Genomic DNA, 21,533 nt, shown 5'->3' on the forward strand with positions numbered 1-21,533 from the left:
ATCTGGCTGTAATAAAATGAATAAATCTTTAAAAAAAAATAAGGGTAAAGATGTTATTGACATTAGGGTTAGGATTAGGGGAAGTTGTAGGGTTTCTTTTTACTTGTTTTTACAAACTATAGAGGCATTCTGAGCATTTTTAAAAATTACTTTATTTTTATTGGAAAATCTGATATACAGTGAGGAGGAGAGAAAAAGAGGTAGAACTTCTGTCTGATGATGCACTTCCCAGTCAGCCACAGTAGCTGGAACTGAGCTGATCTGAAGCCAGGATCCTGAAGACTCTATCAGATCTCCCACACACGAGTGCGCGATCCCAAGGTTTGGGGCCAGTTTTGATTGATTTCCCAGGTCACAATCAGAAAGCTGGATGGGAACCAGGGCCATCAGGATTAGGACCAGTGCACATATGGGATCCTGGCACATGCAAGATCTAAGGCTTTAGCCAGTAACCTACACACTTGACCCAGAGATTTGTATTGTTAGGAATGGGCTGGTATTAAATTCTGAATTAGTGCTACAGTTGGCACTAGGAATAGGGCTGGGATTAAGGCAAGTACTAAGGGTGAGATTAAGTTTAGAGTTAGGAATCGAGTGATAATTGGTATTAGATTTAGGGCTAAGATGAGCGTTAGGGTTAAGGCTGTGATTTGGTATTACTATTAGTGTTGGGTTAGCGATAGAGCAGGTTTGGGTTAGGATGAAGAATAGAATTAGAGTTAGGACTATGGTTATCATTGGTGTTCATGTTATGGTTAATGTTAGGGATAGCTCGATGGTTATAATTAGAGAAAAGTTAGCATAAGGACTAGGGCAAAGGTTAGTGTAAGGATTTAGATCTCGGATTATCATTACAGTTAGGACTACAGTTGGTATTAGAGTTAGTGTGAGGGTTAAGATTAGAGGTAGGGCTAATGTTAGGGGAAGTGTCAGGGTTAAGGCAGGATGAGGGTTATGTTCTAAGATTCATTTGGTATTAGGGTTAGAGCTATGGTTAGAGTTAAGTCTATGCTTAGGGTTAGGGCAGGGTTAGAGTTTGGGTTTGGAATGATTGTTATTAGGGTTAGGATGAGAACTTGGGTTGAGATGAGAGCTACACTGGGGCTACAGTTGAATGTAGGATTAAGGTTAGGACTAGGGCAATGGTTAGGATTAGGGTTAGGACTAGATTTAGAATCAGTACTAGATTTACAATTAGGAGTCATGTTTGGGTTAGCATTAGGGCTTTGGTTAGTGCTCACATTAGAGCTAGATGAGAGTCAGGATTATGGTTGTGACTAGACCTAAGCATAGACAGTAACAATCTCAAGAATTAACCATAACCCTAACTCTATCCCCAGTCTTAACCATGAATCCACTGCCAGCTCCAACCCTAAACCTAGTATCAACCTTCACATTACTCCTAATCCTAACCCCAACTATAGCACTAACTCAATTTCTTGACTTTTCATATCTGTAATCATGAGTCAAGCTATAGGCCTAATCCTAATTCTAACCTTGCCTCTAGTCTAAACTTCAACCTGATCTAGCCATAATTTTAACTCTAATGCTAATCATAATCCTTACCCTTGTTCTAACTTTGAATACACCTAGCCTACTCTTAGAATACACCTAGCCTTATTTATACCACAAACCCTGAAATAACTAATATTAATCCAAATCCAGCCCTAGCCTTAACACTAGCCCTAGCATTAAATCTAGCTGTGACACAACTCAAACCCTAGCCATTTACCTAAGCCAAAACTTAGCCCTAGCACTAACCCAACTATTTACTTGAGGCCTAGCACTAATACTAATTACAACCCACATCACAACCAAATCCAGAAATGAATACGCCTAATTCTTGCCCTAATCCTAACCCTCATGCCGACACTAGCTCTAGGTCTAACCCCAACATAAATGCAATCCTAACCCTAACTCCAGCCTAAGTCAAAGTCCTAACCCTGACTCCAACCCTAACATAAATGTAGTCACCACTGTAATACTAAGCATAGCCCTAAATTGAACCAAACCCTAGCTGTATTTCTAAACCTAATCCTAATGCTAACACTAATCATCATCCTAACCACAACAATAAACCAAAATCCAACTGTAGCCAAAACCTTAATCATAAGCCTAACACTAGATGTTGACCTAACCTTAATCCTAGAAAGTTTTAACTTTAGCATTAGCCCTCAATCTAACAATAACTCTAGCTCTAAGCATAATTCTAGCATTAACTATAACCTAACCAAAATACAAAAATCAACACAAAACTTCTTAATCCTAAACTAGCCACAACTTTAATCCTAACATTAAGTATAACCTTAACTTTATTGTAATGCCACATAGCACTTCTGCTAATTTTAGTAACCCTCAATCTGGCACTAACCGAAAACTAAGACTGAGTCATAAATTTAATCTAAACTCTACATCTAGCATTAATCCAAGCACTAATATGTCCCTAACACTACTCCTGATGCCAATCCTACCTCATACACTAACACTAATCCTAGGAATCTATTTAGTCTTATTTCAAAGTTCAAACCTAACCCTAACCATAGGGTTAACCATGACTTCACTGTCAGTCCTAACAGTAACCTCATTACTAATCTAACCTTAACAACAGCTGTAACCCTAACCTTAGCTACATCTAATCTTAATCGTAGCTCTTATGCCATTGAGAATCCAAATCATACACCCTAATTCAACCCTAACAATAAATTTAGCCCTAAACCTAGGCTTTGGCCTAACCACAGCACTATCCCTTGATGATAACCCTAAGCTTCACCCTGCACACATCCACATCATTAAGCCTAACCATCACTCAGAATTGACCACTTTTACAAAAATTGACCACTGTTTCTATTTGGAAACTCTCATTGAGAGACGTGGTAGAAAGTGTAATGTGATCTGTCTATGAAAATCAGCTTGAATTGGCTATTCTACATGACATACGTTTTTCAAAACACCACTTCTCATGGAAAACTAGAATCACTTTGGCTAAGTATTCTCTTCAATGGAAATATGAAATGTTTTCGTAGTAATAGTGCTGAAGAAGTCCTAGGCTTCACTACATTTTCACCAGATTTGTACACTCAGACTCAAGGGACACCCAGCCCCATACACTCAAGATCTGCTGGCTTCCACGGAGGCTGAACATCCTCCCTGCCAGGGCCTGTGGGGAGAAAGATCACAGAAAGCAGAGCCTGAGCCACTCACCACCTTTCTCCACAGCACAGAGCAGCATGATTTTTCTAGAATGCTGAGGCTATAGGATTCTGGGCCATTATGACCAGGTAGCTGCTAATTGGACAGCTTGTACGGTCACAGAGCCCTGTGAGGTCAAAGAGAGACAACCAATCAGAATGCTCCCTGTCATCAGGTAAGCCTCACTAGGGTGAAGGAAGAGTGAAAGCCAAGGCTGGAGCTCAGGTTCAGCCCTCTCACTGTGATCTGGAGCTTGACACAACCTGTGGCAGCTGAGTTACAATCCTATGAATGGGGCCTGGCGGCGTGGCCTAGTGGCTAAAGTCCTCGCCTTGAATGCCCCGGGATCCCATATGGGCGCTGGTTCTTATCCCGGCAGCTCCACTTCCCATCCAGCTCCCTGCTTGTGGCCTGGGAAAGCAGTCGAGGATGGCCCAAAGCTTTGGGACCCTGCACCCATGTGGGAGACCTGGAGGAGATTCCTGGTTCCCAGCTTCGGATTGGCATAGCACCGGCTGTTGTGCTAACTTGGGGAGTGAATCATCAGATGGAAGATCTTCCTCTCTGTCTCTCCTCTCTGTATATCTGACTTTGTAATAAAAATAAATAAATCTTTAAAAAAATAAAAACAATTCTATGAATGTCAAATTTCCACAACTTTCCCCCACACCCTTCTTTTGGAACTTCTCTTCATACTCTCCACTATTTGGTACATTGTGTCATGGCTGTTATTTACTGGCTTCTTGTAAAGAATCCATACAGATCTTACATCCATTCATCCTCTTTTGCATTTCAATTTTAGGTAGTCTCCCTTCCCAGTCCCACCCCAACTTTGTACTTGGTGCCATTTTGTCACTGTGCAAATTGCAAACATTCCTCCTTTGGATCAAGCGATCATGTGAATTAGTGATTTAGGGTTTGATTGTCTAAAGTATACTTTGAATCATTTATTTATCTATTTATTCATTTATTTTATTGTGAATTAGATGCTTAGGCCTTGTGTTTTCTATTTGTTGGTTGCTTCCATGACCACATGTCCATTGTATCCCTGGAGTCTGGTCAATAGAAGATGCAACCTTGTTTGCGTCTAATCCCAGGGGAAACACTGTCAATGACGCTGCGTTGTTTGTGTCGTATGTTGTTGGCTTTTTTGTGCCAATCTGGATGTGATTAAGAAAGTTAACATTTGAAATTTGTGTTCTAGTCAATGTATTTTCTGTGTGGTTGCGGGAATGGATTCAAGAAATCATTTATTTGTTTTGGCTTCAAGAGACACTTAGGTTATTGATTTCCATTTGTTGGATTTGGTACACTTGCCAATTTGTGGAAGATGGGCTTATGATTTTGTAGGGTACGTTTTCTGTTACGACTGGTTGACTGATTGATCCAATGGTTGATTGGTAAATTTACTGTTGCTTCAAAGTGGAGTCTCAGGCCTTGTGTTTTCTGGATTTTTTTTTTTTCAAGCTTTCATTGTTAGAGTGTGGGTAAAATGTTATTGTTGGGCAGTGTGAGATTCCTTCGTACTGAAAAACTGCTACTTTGCTAGGCCAGGAGGTGCCTGGACTTTGGGAGGGTTCCTCTTTAGCGATAAATCTGTTCTTTGCTGCCTTGCAACTTTGTGAAGGCAAGGGCACAATTCTCCACCGGTCCCAGAAACAGGAGGAAGATAAGGGTGTGAGAATGGGATGAGCCATAAAGATAGTGCATATGGGAACGGAACAGGCTCCCTGTGCCTGAAGGCCATAAAAAATTAACATGTCTAAGGTTGTTACTTTTGATATATTTCCCAGTCCAAAAGGGCCTATATAATCTTCTGTCTTGGGCTCGTTCGGGGTCCGACCACCCGGCTTGGCTGGCCTGTGTGCCCCAAATGCAGTCTGGCCCCAGCATGCTGACGCAATAAACTCTGATTGCTGTTTGCATTACCAGTGAGACTTTTTGTCGTTCTCTGGGGGTTGACTAGCTCGCACCCTGACATCCGGGGACTTTGGCCCGGACTCTAACAATCTGTTTCTTAAATTTTAAACACTTTTATTACACTTTTATGATACAGTTCCCTAGGCCCTGGAATTTCCTTTATGCGCTCCCAAATTCCCTCCCACCCTCACTGAGTTCCCATATATCATTACTAGAGTTCAGTTCTTCATACACAGTCATATATCCATTATTGCAGGCATGGGCAATGGCACAGAGTCCAGCATTCTATTGTCAAGATATAGTTAATATTTTCCTTGGGAGCCCATCTTTGTCTGGAAATAGAGATGCATACTGCGTTGTATCCTCACATCTGGATATGATAGTCTCCATTACACAGTTACTGTACATCCCTTTAAATGAAAAGCCATAAAACAAAATCAACAACAGGAAGAAAAATATTAAAAATGACATGAATTAAAATAACACGCTACTGAGTGACTAACATGTCACTGAAGAAATGTTAGAGGAAAGCAAGAACCAGCTTGAAGAAGATGATACTTGTGTATGATCTATGAGTCAGTTAAGAATTTTAAGGGAAAGAAAATGTTTTGAAGAAATGAAAATAAAAAAAATCCAAAAAATTTGAAATCCATGAGATATAGTCTCAGTTGATTTTTTTTTAAAGATTCATTCATTTTATTACAGCCAGATACACACAGAGGAGAGACAGAGAGGAAGATCTTCCGTCCGATGATTCACTCCCCAAGTGAGCCGCAACGGGCCAATGTGCGCCGATCCGAAGCCGGGAATCAGGAACCTCCTCCCAGTCTCCCACGTGGGTGCAGTGTCCCAAAGCATTGGGCATTGGGCCGTCCTCAACTGCTTTCCCAGGCTACAAGCAGGGAGCTGGATGGGAAGTGGAGCTGCCGGGATTAGAACCGGCACCCATATGGGATCCCGGGGCTTTCAAGGCAAGGACTTTAGCCACTAGGCCACGCCGCTGGGCCCCTCCGTTGATTTTTGTTAGTGAGTTTTGTGTCTCCTGTAGGCAACAAATAGATGCATTTTTTTAAGTTCAGTCTGCTTATCTATGATGTTTGATTGATGTGTTTAAGTCATTTACACTCAAGGTTAATTTGAATGGGTGGTAATTTGGCCTTGTCCTTTTAGCAGTGAGTTGTTCATTGATTTAGTCTTCTCTTGCTACTTTACTGGGATGTTCTTCACATTTGCCTTTGGTTTTGGTGGGTGCTATTCCTCTTCTCTGTCAAGAGAACATCTTTAAGTATACTTTGTAGGGCAGGTTTGGAAGAGGCATATTCTCTTTTTTTTTGTATTTTTTTCTTTTCTTTTTCTCACTGGCAATAAAACACATTTTTAAAAATTGATTACATTGCTTTATGTGACACAGTTTTATAGGCACTGGGATTCCCCCGGAAGAGGCATTTTCTTTTATCTTTTCTTGACTGTGCAAGAATTTTATTTCATTTTCAAAGAGAAAGCTTTGCTGGGTACATTATTCTGGACAACAATTTTTTGGTTTTAGAATCTGAAATATGTTGTTCCATTCTCTTCTAGTCTGCAGAGTTTCCTGTGAGAAGTCTCCTGTGAATTTAATTGGCATTCCTTTATATGTCAAATTTTTTTATGTGCACATCTAAGAATCTTTTTCTTATGTTCAATTTTTCCTTATTATTTCAGTGAATAATTCGTTAATCCCAGTTTCTCTTTCTGTGCATTGTAACTCCCATGAGTCTTACATTTGGACTTTTAATAGCGTCTTTCAGGTCTTGAATGATTTTTTTTCTTGACCCAGCTCTGCTTCCAGCTTTTTGTTTCCTGATGTTGACAGGAAATTTCTTCCAATTCTGAGTTTGTTTCTTTTGCTTCCTTCTATCTATTTTTTCAGATGCTTAACTGTACTTCTAATTTGTTCCACTCTATTCTTAATTTTTGATATATCAGCTTTCATTTGATCCATTTCTTGTGTGACATACCCCTTAAATTCCTTGAACTCCTGTTTTGTGCTTCTCCTCATTGATAAGAAGCTTTATAACAAGTGTTTTGAATTCTGTAATCCCCCACTTACTCAATGCTTTCATCAGTTTACCTTGAGGTTGTCAAATGCTTTTGCTCCTTTGCAGGGGAGTCTTCAGTAATATTCATAGTACCTTTGTCTTTTCTTCTTTTTTCTTTTAATTTCATTTTATTTATGTTTACTTCTTTTTTTAAGATTTATTTCTCTTCATTGGAAAGGCAGCCGTACATAGAGGAGGAGAGACAGAGAGGAAGATTTTCCGTCCGATGGTTTACTCCCCAAGTGACTGCAATGGCTGGTGCTGTGCTGATCCGAAGCCGGGAGCCAGGAGCTCTTACGGGTCTCCCACACAGGTGCAGGGTCCCAAGGCTTTGGGCTGTCCTCGTCTGCTTTTCCAGGCCACAATCAGGGAGCTGGATAGGAAGCAGGACCACCAGGAGTAGAACTGGCGGCCATATGGGATCCGGCACTTGCAAAGCGAGGACTTTAACCACTGCGCTATCACACAGGCCCTATGTTTACATCTTATTAAATTATTATCATCATTCCATGATACAGTTCCATATGCTCTGGGGATTGCCCAGCCCCCCTCTCCAAATCTCCTCCCCACCACACCAAATTCCCCTATAGCATAGCTCTTCATAAACAGTCACATGTTCATCATTGCAGAAATGGACAATGGCACAGTCTAGCATCTTATTGTCAAGATAGAGCTAATAGTTTCATTAGTAGTCCATCTTTGATCTGGAAATAGACATGCACACTGCACTGCGTCCTCACACTTGGACATGATAGTCTCCATTATACAGTCACCACACATCCCTCCTAAATAAAAACCACAATACAAAATCAACAACAGGAAGAAAAGTAGATATTTACAGTGCCATGAAGTTCTCAAGAGGTTTTGATAGCTCAACAGTCCTGACTTGCTGGTGATACCACCACTCCAATCATGATAAAAATTCTCCAGAATCCAGAATCCACTGGATGCTATACAGTCGACCCTAGAGTCTTTGTCTGCCCAGATCTTCACTGCCAACACTTGGCTAGGGTAGTTGATAAATTTGTTCTGTCCTCTGTCCCTTTGCCAAGGTACCAGGCTTTCTCTGGAGGCTCCAATGTACCGCCATAGGCTCCATCTGAAACACTGAGGAGGCCTAGCTCTGACACATACACTCCATGATCAGACCAGGGAACCTGCAAACCTCTCCATGGTTAGGGTTCTGAGTCCAATAGTTCAGTTGGTAAGGAATCGCCAAAGAAACCTCATCTGAGGCCATCCCAGACCTGATTCTTGTGTGTGTTTGCCAATACATGTTCTGGCAAGTCTGTCACCCAATTCAGCCTACCCACACACTGGTAGTTGCAACTGCTGGGTCAGTTTTGTCTCCAGTACTCTGTTTAATGCAGCCCAATGGATGTTGGAGTCCCAACCAGTCCTACGTACCACAGACTCAGTCTTCACGTAAACCAGTGGGAGCTGCAGTCTAGTCAGAGCAACTTATGAAAACTTCCAACACGCCCACACCTGCCCTGGTTCCTGCGCTTGCGAGTATGAATAGCAGACTGGTCCCATCTGTCCCACATCTCATTCAGCTCTTGTATATGTTGAAGGACATTGAAGCCCACTCCATCCCAACCAGCCCCATTATCCAGTCCACACTAATGCCAGAGGGTCCCACCATCTGTCTAAGCTGTGCCTGGGCATGACAGAATTTGACCCCTGAACCAGCATTTTCCAGCTGATGCTGCAACAAAGCCCAATCAATCCACACTCACACTGACTTATGCATGTACCAGAAGGTAGAGTCAGCCCAGCCTGACTTTTCCCTGATCCAGCTTACATGTGGGCCATCCGATGTGGCCCTGCCTGGTCTGGTCTGCTTCCATCCCAGCTCTCATGCTCACCAGTGGTAGTGGTGGCCCAGTAGGGAGGCCCTCACAGCTCCTTCACTGGGGGCATCCCCACCATGCCCTGGGTTTCACATGTGCTGGTGGGGTGCTGTGGCCCAGTCTGGTACAGCCTGCCTCAACTTGGCATTTGAGAGTGGGTGCTGTAGCCTGGCCAGCCTAGGCCCACCCCCAATTCCAACTCACATTGGTGGGGGTGATAGACTAGCCAAGCCCTGACAGTCCCCAGTCCCAGGCCTCATGTGTATTATGCCCTGACCTGCCTGACCCACACACCATTATGATACTCAAATTGCCAGTTGGTGATATGAACTGACCCAGCCTGGCTACGGCCGACTTGCCCATCCTGGATGTTGTTTCCCAATTCTTTCTCTAGATTAGGGAAATTTTCCCTTATTATTTCATTAAATACATTTGTAAACCCAGCTTCTCTTTCTGCACGTTCTGGGACTCCCATAACTCTTATATTTGGCCTTTTCACAATGTCTTTCAGTTCTTGAATTTTTTTTAGCTTGATCCAGCTCTGCTTCCAGCTTTTTGTTTGTTTCCTCCTGGTGACAAGAAGTATTTGCAAATTCTGAGATTCATTCTTCTGCTTCCCTCATTCTGTTTTGGAGACTCTCCACTGTACTTTTTTCTTGCAACCATCATTAAGTATATATTATAGTGAATACATATATAAGGAGATATACAACCAATACAAAAGATATGCCTTAGTCATATATGCACATTGCAATATACATTTTATCCAGTTGTTGACTGAAAAACAAGCAAAAACATAAACTCCCAATGTAACAATGACTAATGTAAAAACATTTACTTCCACAAAATGCAGTTATTTTGTTAGGAGATTACTGGAATGACCAGAGTAACTGGTAATCTGTTGATCATTATTGGTTCCTGGCACACAACTCATATGCATATAGACCTCAGCAGTGCCAGCTGTCCACTCTGGCTTACATACCCAGTCAGCTGTCCACTACCCAGCAAGTTGTAAACATTCACCACAACTATTTAGAACTCTGGGATTTACTGGAAATTGCAGCACAGCTATCACATTCTTAAGTGTCTCCTTATAAATTGGCACTCATCTCGTTGGCTCAATTGAAGAAGATTACTGGGTGATGTGAACTGGTTCAGCCTGGTCTGCCCCCAACCCTTGCCAAATGTATGCCAGTGGGAAACTTTCCATGGCCTGTTCTGGGCTGTTTCTTATCATGCTTCTTGCACTTACCTGCAGGGACTGTGTCTTGCCAAAGGAGTTTCTCAGGCTCCTCCATCAGAACCTCTTCCAATGCCAGATTTCGCGCATAGCAGTGGGTCCATGAGCCAGAACTACTCAGTTCACCTTCTGTCCCAGCAGCAACAGTGGCCTTTCCTGACTGTCTTCGACCCAGACTGGTTCTTACTGTTGGATACTTCAACCCAGCCACAGATCATCCATAGCCACATATGGCTCACATATGGCTCAGAAGGGGTTGAGACCAAGCCTAGTCCATCCCACACCTACCCTGGTCCTCCACAGCACAAGAAGGTGTTGGAGTCTGGCCCGGCTTGATGCATCCAGTCCCAGTCCACACTTGACCCAAGAGAAACTACAACTGTATCCTGATCCAAATGCAGCATACATTTCAGCCAGCACACTCCTTGGTGGGAACCTCCACCCAGCTAGGGTGTCCCCTTAGCTCCCCAGCCAGACCTATTCCCAGTCATGGATTGTGCGCATGCCAGTGGTTGCTCCAACTCAGCTTGGCACAGCCCCTCACCTATCCTGGCCCCTGCCTTAGATGGTGTGGCTTAGTGTCCCTGGCTCATGCAAGCCAGTAGGTGTAAGAGCCTAGCCTGGCATGACCTGAGGTCCATCCTGATTTCTAGTTTTGCTGGTGAGCTAAGGTTTGCTCAGTCCTGCCCAGTCCACCCGGTTCCATTATCAACCCACACATTAGGCAGCCAGCCCTTGGAGCTACTTTGCCCAGCTTGTCTGACCCCCAGGTCTGGACCATGTGTTCACCAGCAGAAGCTATGACCCACCAGGGGAGTTTCCCAACTTCCTCCACTTGACCCACTCCCAGACCCTGTTCTCATACATGCCAGTGGGTTTTAGGCCAGTGTCTGGCATAGTCTGACCTTCCATTCGGCATTGTATGAGCTGGTGAATGTTGCAGCCCAGCCCATTCCATACCCCACTTTAGGATGCACATTCAGGTACTGCTGCCTTGATCAGCACAGGCTGTTGCCATTTCCTTTACCCATGAGTGAAGGAGGGCTCCTTGGTCACACCTAGTTTAGCCCATCACCACCACAACTCTTGAGCTAACCAGTGGGGCTAGTATTTCCATGGGGTTTCGCCCACACATCCCCCAAAGAATCTACCCTCAGAAATGGTTCTCTCGTGTGCTAGTTAGTCATGCCCTGCTTAATGTGACCCATCTCCTGATCCATCATCATATCAGGTAATAGGATATGGTCCTGCTGGACAAGCCCCGAGCCTTAGCTTTTGCATGGACTGGTGTTCGGTGGTCAGCGTTGTTCAGTGATTACAAGTTCTACACAGGATTCAAAGGAGGATGGTATATCAGTCTTATCCATAGAGATCATCAGGTCCCTCTCCTCCGACCTACCAGGTCTCATTACCCTCACTTACCTTCAAAGGAAAAGTTACTCTGTCATTGGGAGTCTTCAGGATTGATTCATATCCCAGAAGCACAGTGGGCTCAACATGGAGCTACCCAAGATCAATTCAAAGTCCCAAAACCCCAAAGCTGGCCGCTGAGCGGCCAACAGCGGAGCATGGTGCCAAATGGCACACTGGCCGCCCAGGGACAGCTCACCACGTGTACACAGTGGCTGGAATCAGGGCTCTGAGCATGAAGATGGACCTGGCCTGGCACCCACCAGCAGCCAACAGACTGCTGGAAGTTTTAACCCCTAAAATCCAAGGTCACCCCTACTCCATCCTCATCCACTGCACCATGATGGCTGAGGGAATGTCTACTGGGTAAATTCATGTGAGAATCTGAGCTCACAACGCATGCACAAATAGTTGAATGGTTGGATGAGTGAATGGGTGAATATTGACATGTGTAACTGCCCTACTTGCTTGGTCTTTATTCTTGTTCCTTTTGATTTTCACACCACTACTGCCCTCTCCCAGCCAACTTCAGTATTTTTATTTGCTTATAACTTTTTAATTATTATCATTTTTTTGATACAGTGCCATAGGCCTTGGGATTTCACCCAAAATTCCCCACCTGAAGTTCCCTTTCCTCCCACTCAGTTCCCCTATATCATTACTATAGTATATTTCTTCATAAACAGTCATATGTCCATCAGTGCAGAAATGGACAATGACAGAGTCCAGCATCCTATTGTCAAGATACAGTTAAGTTTCATTGGGAGTCCATCTTTGACCTGGAAGTAGAAATGCATACTGTATTGTATCCTCACATCTGGATATGATAGTCTCCATTACACAGTTGCTATACATCCCTTTAAATGAAAAGCCACAATGCAAAATCAACAATAAGAAGAAAAATAGAAATTTACAATACCATGAAGTTATCAGTAGATTTTGATAGTTGGGCAGTTCTGAACTGCTGTTGATCCCAACACTTCAATCCAGAATCCACTGATTGCTGTGGTCTACCTTAGAGTCCCTGTCTGCCCAGATCTTCACAGCCAATGCTTTGTTGGAGTTGTTGATTGGTTTGTTCTGTCCTTTGTCCTCTGCCATGGTACTGGGGTCTTCGGGAGGCTCCAATGTGCTTCCATATCTTCCAGTTGCATTTGGACATGCTGTCTACTTTCCATCTGAACCACTGAGGAGCCCTGCTGTGATACGTGCACTACATGGTTAGACCAGGGAAACTGCAAACCTCCCCTTGGTTGGAGTTCTGAATCCAGGGTTCAGTTGGTAGGGAATCACCAAAGAAACCTCATCTGAGGCCATCTCAGATGATTCTTGTGTTTTTGCCAATACATATTCTGGCAAGTCTGTCACCGAGTTCAGACTACACACACACTGGTAGTTGCATTTGCTGTGTCAGTTCTGTACCCAGTCCCATGTTTTAAGCAAACCAATGGGTAATGGAGTCCAGCTTGGTCCTGCCCACCACATACTTGGCCTTCACATAAACCAGTAAGAGATGCAGCCTAGTTGGAGCAACCCACACTATACCCCACCAGACCTGACCCCTACCCTGGTTCCCATGCTTGCTAGTGTTCCCAATTGACTAATCTCATCTGTCCCATATCCCAATTGGCTCTCAAACATGTCAATGGGCATTGAAACCCAGTTCATCCCAACCAGCCAGTCCATACTGGTACCAGCGGGTACTAGCATCTGTCTAGCCATGCCTGTGCCTGACATAATTCTCCCTCCATGTCAGCATCTACCAGCTGGTCCTGTGGCAAATCCCAAACCACTCACATCCACTCTGGCTTATGCATGTACTAGAAAATACAGTCATCCCAGCCTGGCTTTTCCTGATCCAGCTCACATGTAGGCCATCAGATTTTGTGTACCTGCCCAGCCTGGTCTGCCTGCATCCCAGTTCTCATGTTCACCAGTGTGAGCAGTGGCCCAGTAGGGGGGTCTCTATAGCCCTCTCCCCTTCAACTGGGTCTGCCCCCACCCATGCCCTGGGTTTCACATGTACTGATTGGGTGCTACAGCCTAGTCTGGCACAGCTTGCCTCACCTCAGCATTTTCCAGTGAGTGCTGTAGCCTGTCTGGGCCTGGCCCACCCCAATTCCAGCTCATGCTAGTTGGGGGCTACAGCCTAGCCTAACCTTGCCAGCTCCCAGTACTGACCTCATGTGGATTGGTTGGTATTGCGTGCCAACCCTGCCTGACCCACCCTTCATTTTAGTGCTCGGATTTGCATTGATATGAACTTACAGGGTGCCCTGCCCCCAACCTGTGCCAAATGTATGCTGGTGGATACTGTATTTTGGCCTGGTCTGGGCTGCTCTTCATCTTCATTCTTGCACTCACCTGCAGAGAGTCTGTCTCGACAGAGGAGTTGCCCAAGTTCCTCCATCAGGAAATCTCCCAATACAAGAACTCATGCACACCAGTGGGTCCATGGACCAGTCTTACTTATTTCACCTTCTGTCCCACAGGAACAAGTGGTCTTTCCTGACTGGCCTTCAGCCATTCCAGTTCTTGTTATGTGCTACAGCCCAACAAAGCCTGATTCGCACCCGGGCACAGCTCACATATGGCTCAGCAGCAGCAGAAACCTAGCCTAGCCCATCCTACACCCAATCTGGTTCTTGCAAGCACCAATGGGTGTGGAGTCTAACCCAGTCTGGCACATCCCATTCCCTATCCAAACCCAAGGCGAGGGATCCTGAAGTCATATCCTGACCATACCGCAGCCCCCACCCTGGCCCTTGGGCTCAACAATGGGAATGACATCCCATCCAGGGCGTCCTCTTTGATCCCCAACCAGGTCTGTTCCCAGTCACAGATCTTGCGCATGCCAGTGGTTGTTCTGACACAGCCTAGCATAGCCCCTCATCTGTCTTAATTTTTGCCGTCAGATGATGCAGCCTGGCCACACCCAGCCCCCAGCCACAACTTTCATTGGCATGTGCTGGAAGATTGCCCTGCTCAGTCTGTTCCCATCCCCATCTCATGCTAACCAGTATATGTGATGCTGTACCTCAACATGACCTATACTCCAGCCTGGCTTGGTTTCTGCACTTGACAATGGGATAAGGTTTGCTTGGCCCTTCCCAGTCCACTCCCTTCCAAAACCAACCCACACACTTGCCAAGGAATGGGGCTATCTTGCCCAACTTGCCCAACCCCTAGGTCTGGACTACATGCTCACCAATAAGAGCAATGACCTCACAGGGGAGTTTCCTAGGTTCCCCCAGTTGGTCCACTCCCAGACACAGATCTTACATGTGCCAGTAGGTGCTAGGCCCTTACCTGGCATAGCCTGTCCCTTCATCTTGGCATTTCTATGTACTGGTGTATGTTGTGGGCTGGCCCGACCTACACCCTGTTTTCGGATGCACACACAGGTGTGGCAGTGTGGACCTGCCCAACCTATTCTCAGGGGCAGTACTTGTGAGTGTTGGTGGGTTCCATGTTTGCACCTAGTTCAGCCCATTACCACCCCAACTCTTAGGCTAACCAATGGGGCTTGTATTACCACAGGGTTGGGTCCTCATTTCCCCTGCAGAATCTACCTTCAGTCCTGGTTCTCTCATGTGCTGGTAGTGTTATGGCCCTGCCTGATTTGACTTGTGCCCTTTTCCAGTGGGCAGGTACTGAGATCTAGCTCTGCTAGACAGGCACCCAGTCATAGCTATCATGTGGTGTGTCATGTAGTGGTCAGCTATGCTTACAAGCCCATCTCAGGACTTCCATGTGGGCTGGTGAATCAGTCTAACCCAAACAGATCTTCTAATCTCTCCCCTCCAAACCACCAGGTCGCAGTCACCTTGCTTACCTGCAAGTACAGTGGCCTTGTCATTGAGTATCCCTTAGGATTCATTTCTCACCTACATGTACAGTGGTCTTATTTATGGATGTCCCTAGACCATAATTTGTCACCCACAAGTCCCTTGTGCTTGTTGGCAGGCTGCCAGCAGGCAAGCCCCGGCCCCAATTGGCAGTCTGGATGCCTGAGCCAAGATAGCCAAAGCCACTCTGAAGCAGCCAGGCTAGACCACACCCCTACCCTGACCAGCCAGAAGTGGCTGATGGGGTGAGTGGTCCCATTTGTGCTTAGCACTCCAAGCCTTCCAATTTGGAGAGGTGGAATCTTTGCTAACCAGGCTTGGTGATAACAGGGCCCACTAGAAATGGCAAATCACAAGTTGATATGGCAATCCAATCAATTGTAACCCCAAGAGCAACAAATGATCATTACCCTGAAGTCCATTCATTAAGTTGAAGACCTATGTCCCAGCTTCCCAAAAATATAAGTTATCACTAAGAGATAAGCAACAGATAACCTGAATACAATTACAAAGCTGCAGACATTCACCTTTCCCTGGCTTCTCTGTGCACATTCCACTACTGCTAGGCCTCACCGCTCCTAGAACTCCCAATAGTACACAAATTAGAAGTACAAGGCATCTTAACATTGCTATCTCCCTTGTCCCACCCAAGTAGTGAACAGAGGGAGAGGAATACAGACACACGGGGGTCATGTTCAGAGGATACCTGTCCTCAGAGATACTGGGGAGACCAAGAGTCAGAATTCCAGAGCAGCAAAGCACATAGCCAAGAGAGCCAGCTTCAGTATTATGAGGTAATATATCTATAGTTGGACCATTTTCTCCTTGTGAGACCACAGTCCCTCACTTGTATTCCTTAATCTGGCTCCTTTGACATGTTTTGCCATCAGTCTCTAACTGCCTGCCATTCCTCCTCCACTTCCCATCCAATTCCCTCTCTCCAACTGCACCTGTAGCACCACAAATAACTCAAACAGCAGCACAGTGGTCTGTTCCACATTCTCAGGATGCAGTCTTGCTCCCCAACTCCAGCTAGCAACCAGGATGGAGACAACATTGTGGAAAAGGGCTAAAACCATTTATCATCCAAAGCAGGCCCCAGGAGTAGGGAGACACCAGGTGTCCTATATAACTAAATTGTTGGTAGTGGTGATCTTGCCAGAACCTATTGACTGTTAGTTCTGGGGGTCATACAGACCATTCTTGACCTGTGTGATGCCATAGTCAGTATTATTTTCCCTGTGGGAACAGTGCAATGCACTGAGTTCTGTGAGAATGTGCACATGATACACCACTACTACAGTTCCCGATCTGGTCGTCATCAGGTCTGAGGGCCTCCCAGGACCTCTCTTGGGTGCATGTGCAGCTCAATGCTGTCTCCATAGTCTCAAAGTCCTTGCCACACTGTACAAAATGGCCCCCGATGCACCACTACTAGAGTTTCTGATCCACTGCAGACCACATGGATCTGTCTTGAGTGGAACCTGTGGGATGCCCCATTGTTGCAGCTCACCAAGCCAGAAATAAGTTCACCCCCAGCTCGGTGCATGCACAGTACTGTCTCATAGCCTGTGCCTCCTTAAACAAAATGACACCCGATTCAACTCTATGGGGCAGACCGGGCTGTTAAATCTACCCTGTTCCTTCTCTGCCCATCTGGGATCTGCCACTCTGTCTCTGCTCCTGGTCAAATCCAACAGTCCAGCAGGATGAGCAGTTTTTTGTCTGGGTTCACTTCCTGAGCTCCCGGTAAAAGTACCTTCCCATCTGGTTGCTGGTGGAGTTCTGGCTGCCAATGTAATTCAAATTACCACTCACTGAATGCCGCTGGGGCATCATTCATTGCAGTACCACACCGTAGTGTCTGCTGCTTTCCTGTGTCTGTCAGTCTTCAGGTACCCCTCTGCTGTTGTTCTGTCCTCTGCTGTTTCCTGGGATGTGCCCTCTCTACTTCACACTGGGTAATTTATCTCTGTGTGTTAAAACGTGTCCTTACCCTATCCTGCCCTCTTGATTCTCCACATGCACATTTAAGGATATTTTTTCTATATTCCACTGAAGAGAGCTTGATTATCATGTGTTGCATTGAAGTTCACTTTTAATCAACGCTTATGGGAGTTCTGCCCCCTCCTGGATGTGTTTCCTAATTCTTTCTCCAGATCAGGGAAGTTTTATTTATTATCTCATTGAATACACCTTTAATCCCAGCTTCTCTTTCTGTGCCTTCTGCAACTCCCATAATTCTTATATTGGGCCTATTGATTCTACCTTTTATTTCTTGGATAGTTTTTTAACTTGGCTCGACTCTGCATCCAGTTTTTTTTTTTGTTTGTTTTTGTGGGAAGCCGAGCAGCTGGGAGTGATGGAGCGAGGGTGTGACTAGCACCGCTCCTCAGTTAGCAAGGCTACACAGAGTTTTTGACTGCATGACAAGGCCTGGCAGAATGTCTCTGGTCACCTCATTGCCGCCTCAGCCCATTGTATGGACACTCAATCACCTCTCTGATGTTTCATAGAATTCTCCTGAGGGTGCTGTTGTTGTTGTTTTTCTGCAAATGTGAAAGGATTCCTGTAACTGGTAAAACATCGCAAACTGATCATTCATGTTACGGTAAAAGTGTTTTTAGCAACATAGGGGAATGACATACAACTAAAGTCATACAATAGTAGCACTGAGCCCACACTGTCCCCAGGCATCCTGTTATATGCCCACCTTTGTCCTGGAGCTTGCCTTAGTATAAGTAATGTTCTCCTTTAGAAATGGCTTGATAATATCTTGGAACAATTGGCAATTGTGGAGGTACAAATAGCTTATTTACCATGCAGCCTCAAACTGCTACATTACATGAAATGGTGCATTTTGGCTCTCCACCAGACAGAGCAGAAAGTATATGGGGCATCTTCTAAGGGAAACAAATACTGTGAGCCCTCACAAGGAAATGGTTTGAAACTTCTACCATTGGCACTTATATTTACGGAAAGAAAACAGTTTATAAAGATACACACACCCTGCAGGATGCAAAGCTGATGCTACTCTCCCTGTGGGTTCAACTCAGTGCAAGTAGCTAGAAACGAGCCCTCTCCAGGCCATGCCTTCAAATTCACACTCTCTACCCCACTACACAAGATTGCACCTGGCAGGGCACGGATGGAGAATAGGGGCTGCTGGCTTTCAGATCTGGGGACATTACAGACCCTACAGGATGTGAAACTGGTGCTGCCCAATGCATGGGGTCAGCCCAGGGCTACCAGCCAGAAACAAGCCCACTCCAGACCGTCTCTCAGATCTGCACTCCATGCCCCACCACACAAGACAGCGCCTGATTCCCAAGCTGTGAGATTCACACTCCCAGTGATCAAACCCTTGGAGTCCACCACTCCTTCTCCACTCAATGCTGTGCCAAACTATTCAGCAGGTTGCTCAAGTCTCAGTCTGCGTTCACTTTCCGAGCTCACCACATGAGCCCACTCTCCCACCTGGCTTCCACAAGCACCCTGGCCACCACTGGATTGCTGGCTGTCGCTGGAGCTTGAATCATTGGAGTCTAGATCGTTATGTGGCACTGCTGGTGGGTTTTCTGTTTTCTGTTGTCTGAAACACCACTACATTGTTGCCACTGCTTTCCTGTGTTGAGGGGATCTCCAGGTATTCCCCCGGCAAAATGTCTGACCTCTGTCTTTTCTCTTTGTGCTTTACCCTAATGATTCTCCATCATCCCAAACCTGTCTGCACTCTAAGCTGCCGTCTTACCTCTCTCTGCTTGTAGAATCTTGAGTGGTGAGTCTTTGTGTAGAAGCCAGCCCCCTAACTTCCAGGAACTATAGAGTCAAGGCAGGTACATGTGTTCATCTGTCCCATACATGATCACAAGCCAAATCTGACTTTTTGCATCACACGAGTAGTTCTATGAACTCAGAATTAGAGGAATCATTTGTCCATGGGGTTGCCAAAATGTGTTTCAAGGATCAGTGGAATTCTAAATTGGATATTGGAGAGGTCTTAGCAAGGCATGGGGAGCTTGTGAAAACTGAGAGGTCTTCTCAGCCATCTCTGTAATGGGTCAAGGAGGCAGGTGGTCAAGTGGGTCTAAGTTTTCTTGCCCTCTAAGACCACTGGATTCAAGAGATGCCTGTCCTTGTTATCCACATTCATTAAGGATGCTTTAGTGAGGGAGGGGAAGTGAGATTGGAGTGCTCCCTCATCCATTCAATGGCTCTCAGATTGATCAAATGTATCCCTAGGACAGTAGGAATAGCAAGCCACCTCACTGCCTGCCTTCTATCCACCACCGGGAAGAGGAGAGCTCTGGTGCTCTCTAGGGCAGCTAAAGGGTGACTGCCCCCTGGTGGAGTCGGGCCTAATGCAGGCACCATGCCTCCTCCTTGTTCAAGGATTGCTTATCTTCATTTGCTTCATGTATGAAATGATGTAAGTGATACTTCAGGACACTCTCCTTTGGATCTGTGACCTGCTGAAGACCACCCTTGCTAAGGATCAGCCCCTCCTAGAGTAGAGAGCTAGCAGTCCACAAGGTGGAGTTCCACTCCCAAGGACCTCTAGTTTATGTCCTCATGCAGTTGCCTCTGTGCTGGTAATGGCCTGTGATGACCACTAGAGGGAGGAAGTCTGGGGCTGTGATCCTTCCTTTGCCAGTTCGTGCCAGGGGCAATGCCAAGTAGAAACAGCCTATCAGCCTGTGCTTACGTCCTGCCTCCTTCCTGCATGCATGGCATCCCCCAGTACAGTGACCCTCATATGCCCTTGACATTTGTCCTTTTGTGCCTATGCGATACATTAATTTTCTTCCCAGAATGATGGACTTAATGCAATCAAAGTAAGACACTGAGTCCTCCTCTCCCCCTGTTGACTATAGAATGGTTCTATTCTGCATCACCCTGTCCATAGCCTTTCTCAAGGTCTCCCTCAGATTTTACTCAGTGAGGTATTTTGGGCATGCAGGTGTACATTTATCCCTCCACGACCATCCCCAGGATCCTTGTGCACCTTTAGGTGCTTGCATTTGGCCTCCATGTAGATGTGCTAACAGCCTGGGATGGACTTTGCTTAGTCTTCCATTTTCAGACCTCCACCTTTGTCCAGGTTCCCCCTTCTCCATTAGCCAGATGTGTCTGTAAGCTGTTACAGGCTGGATCACTCCGCTTCCTAGATCTGTGTAGCTTCTCCCAGCTCCATTCTGCAGCTTGGGGCATCACTGAGAATCTGTTAGGACAGATAGCCTCGATCTCATGCCAGGGGTGCCACCTTGAGCATTCCCTTTGAGGCTATGATCCTTAACAAGGCTGCTCCTTCGGGACTCAGGCCCAGGAGTACATAATCACAAGGCCCAAAGTCACCTCTGAGATGCTGGCTGCAGTCCGTGTGGCTGTGAGGGAACTGGCTGGACAGGCAGGAGAACCCAGAAACATGCTCACTGTTGGTTGAGATAAAGCCTCTAGAGGTAGCGGGGGCGGGAGGCAAGAGAAACAGATCTTTGTTAGGCAGATGGATTCAGTTCACTAATCTATGATATTTCATTGATTAGTTTAAACCATTATGTTTCGGGTTCATACAAATAGATTTGGTACAGTCATTTTAGCAAATGGCTGTTTATTGTTGGAATTAGTCTCCTTTTTTGCCATTGTGTGGACATTCTCCATGTTTCCCTTTGATTTTGATAGGTGCTATCCCTTATCCTTAAGTACCATTTGAAGGGCAGGTGTAGTAGAGGCTTTGCCTTTGAGATACTGTTGTCTGTGGAAGTATTTTCTTTCTTTTTCAGGGATGAAGGAAAGCTTTGCCAAGTAAGTTGTTCCAGGTTGACAAATTTTTCCTGTTAGTATCTGGACTATGTCAATGAACTCTCTTCTGGCCTCAGAATTTCCTCTGAGAGTTCAATGTGAGTCCGATCAGGGTTTCTATATATGTTAATTGATATGTTAATTGATTTTTCTCACGTGTATATGTAAGTATCTTTTCCTGTGTTTATCTGAACAG

Source organism: Ochotona princeps, chromosome 23 (assembly GCF_030435755.1).
Source record: "Ochotona princeps isolate mOchPri1 chromosome 23, mOchPri1.hap1, whole genome shotgun sequence".
NCBI lineage: Eukaryota > Metazoa > Chordata > Mammalia > Lagomorpha > Ochotonidae > Ochotona > Ochotona princeps.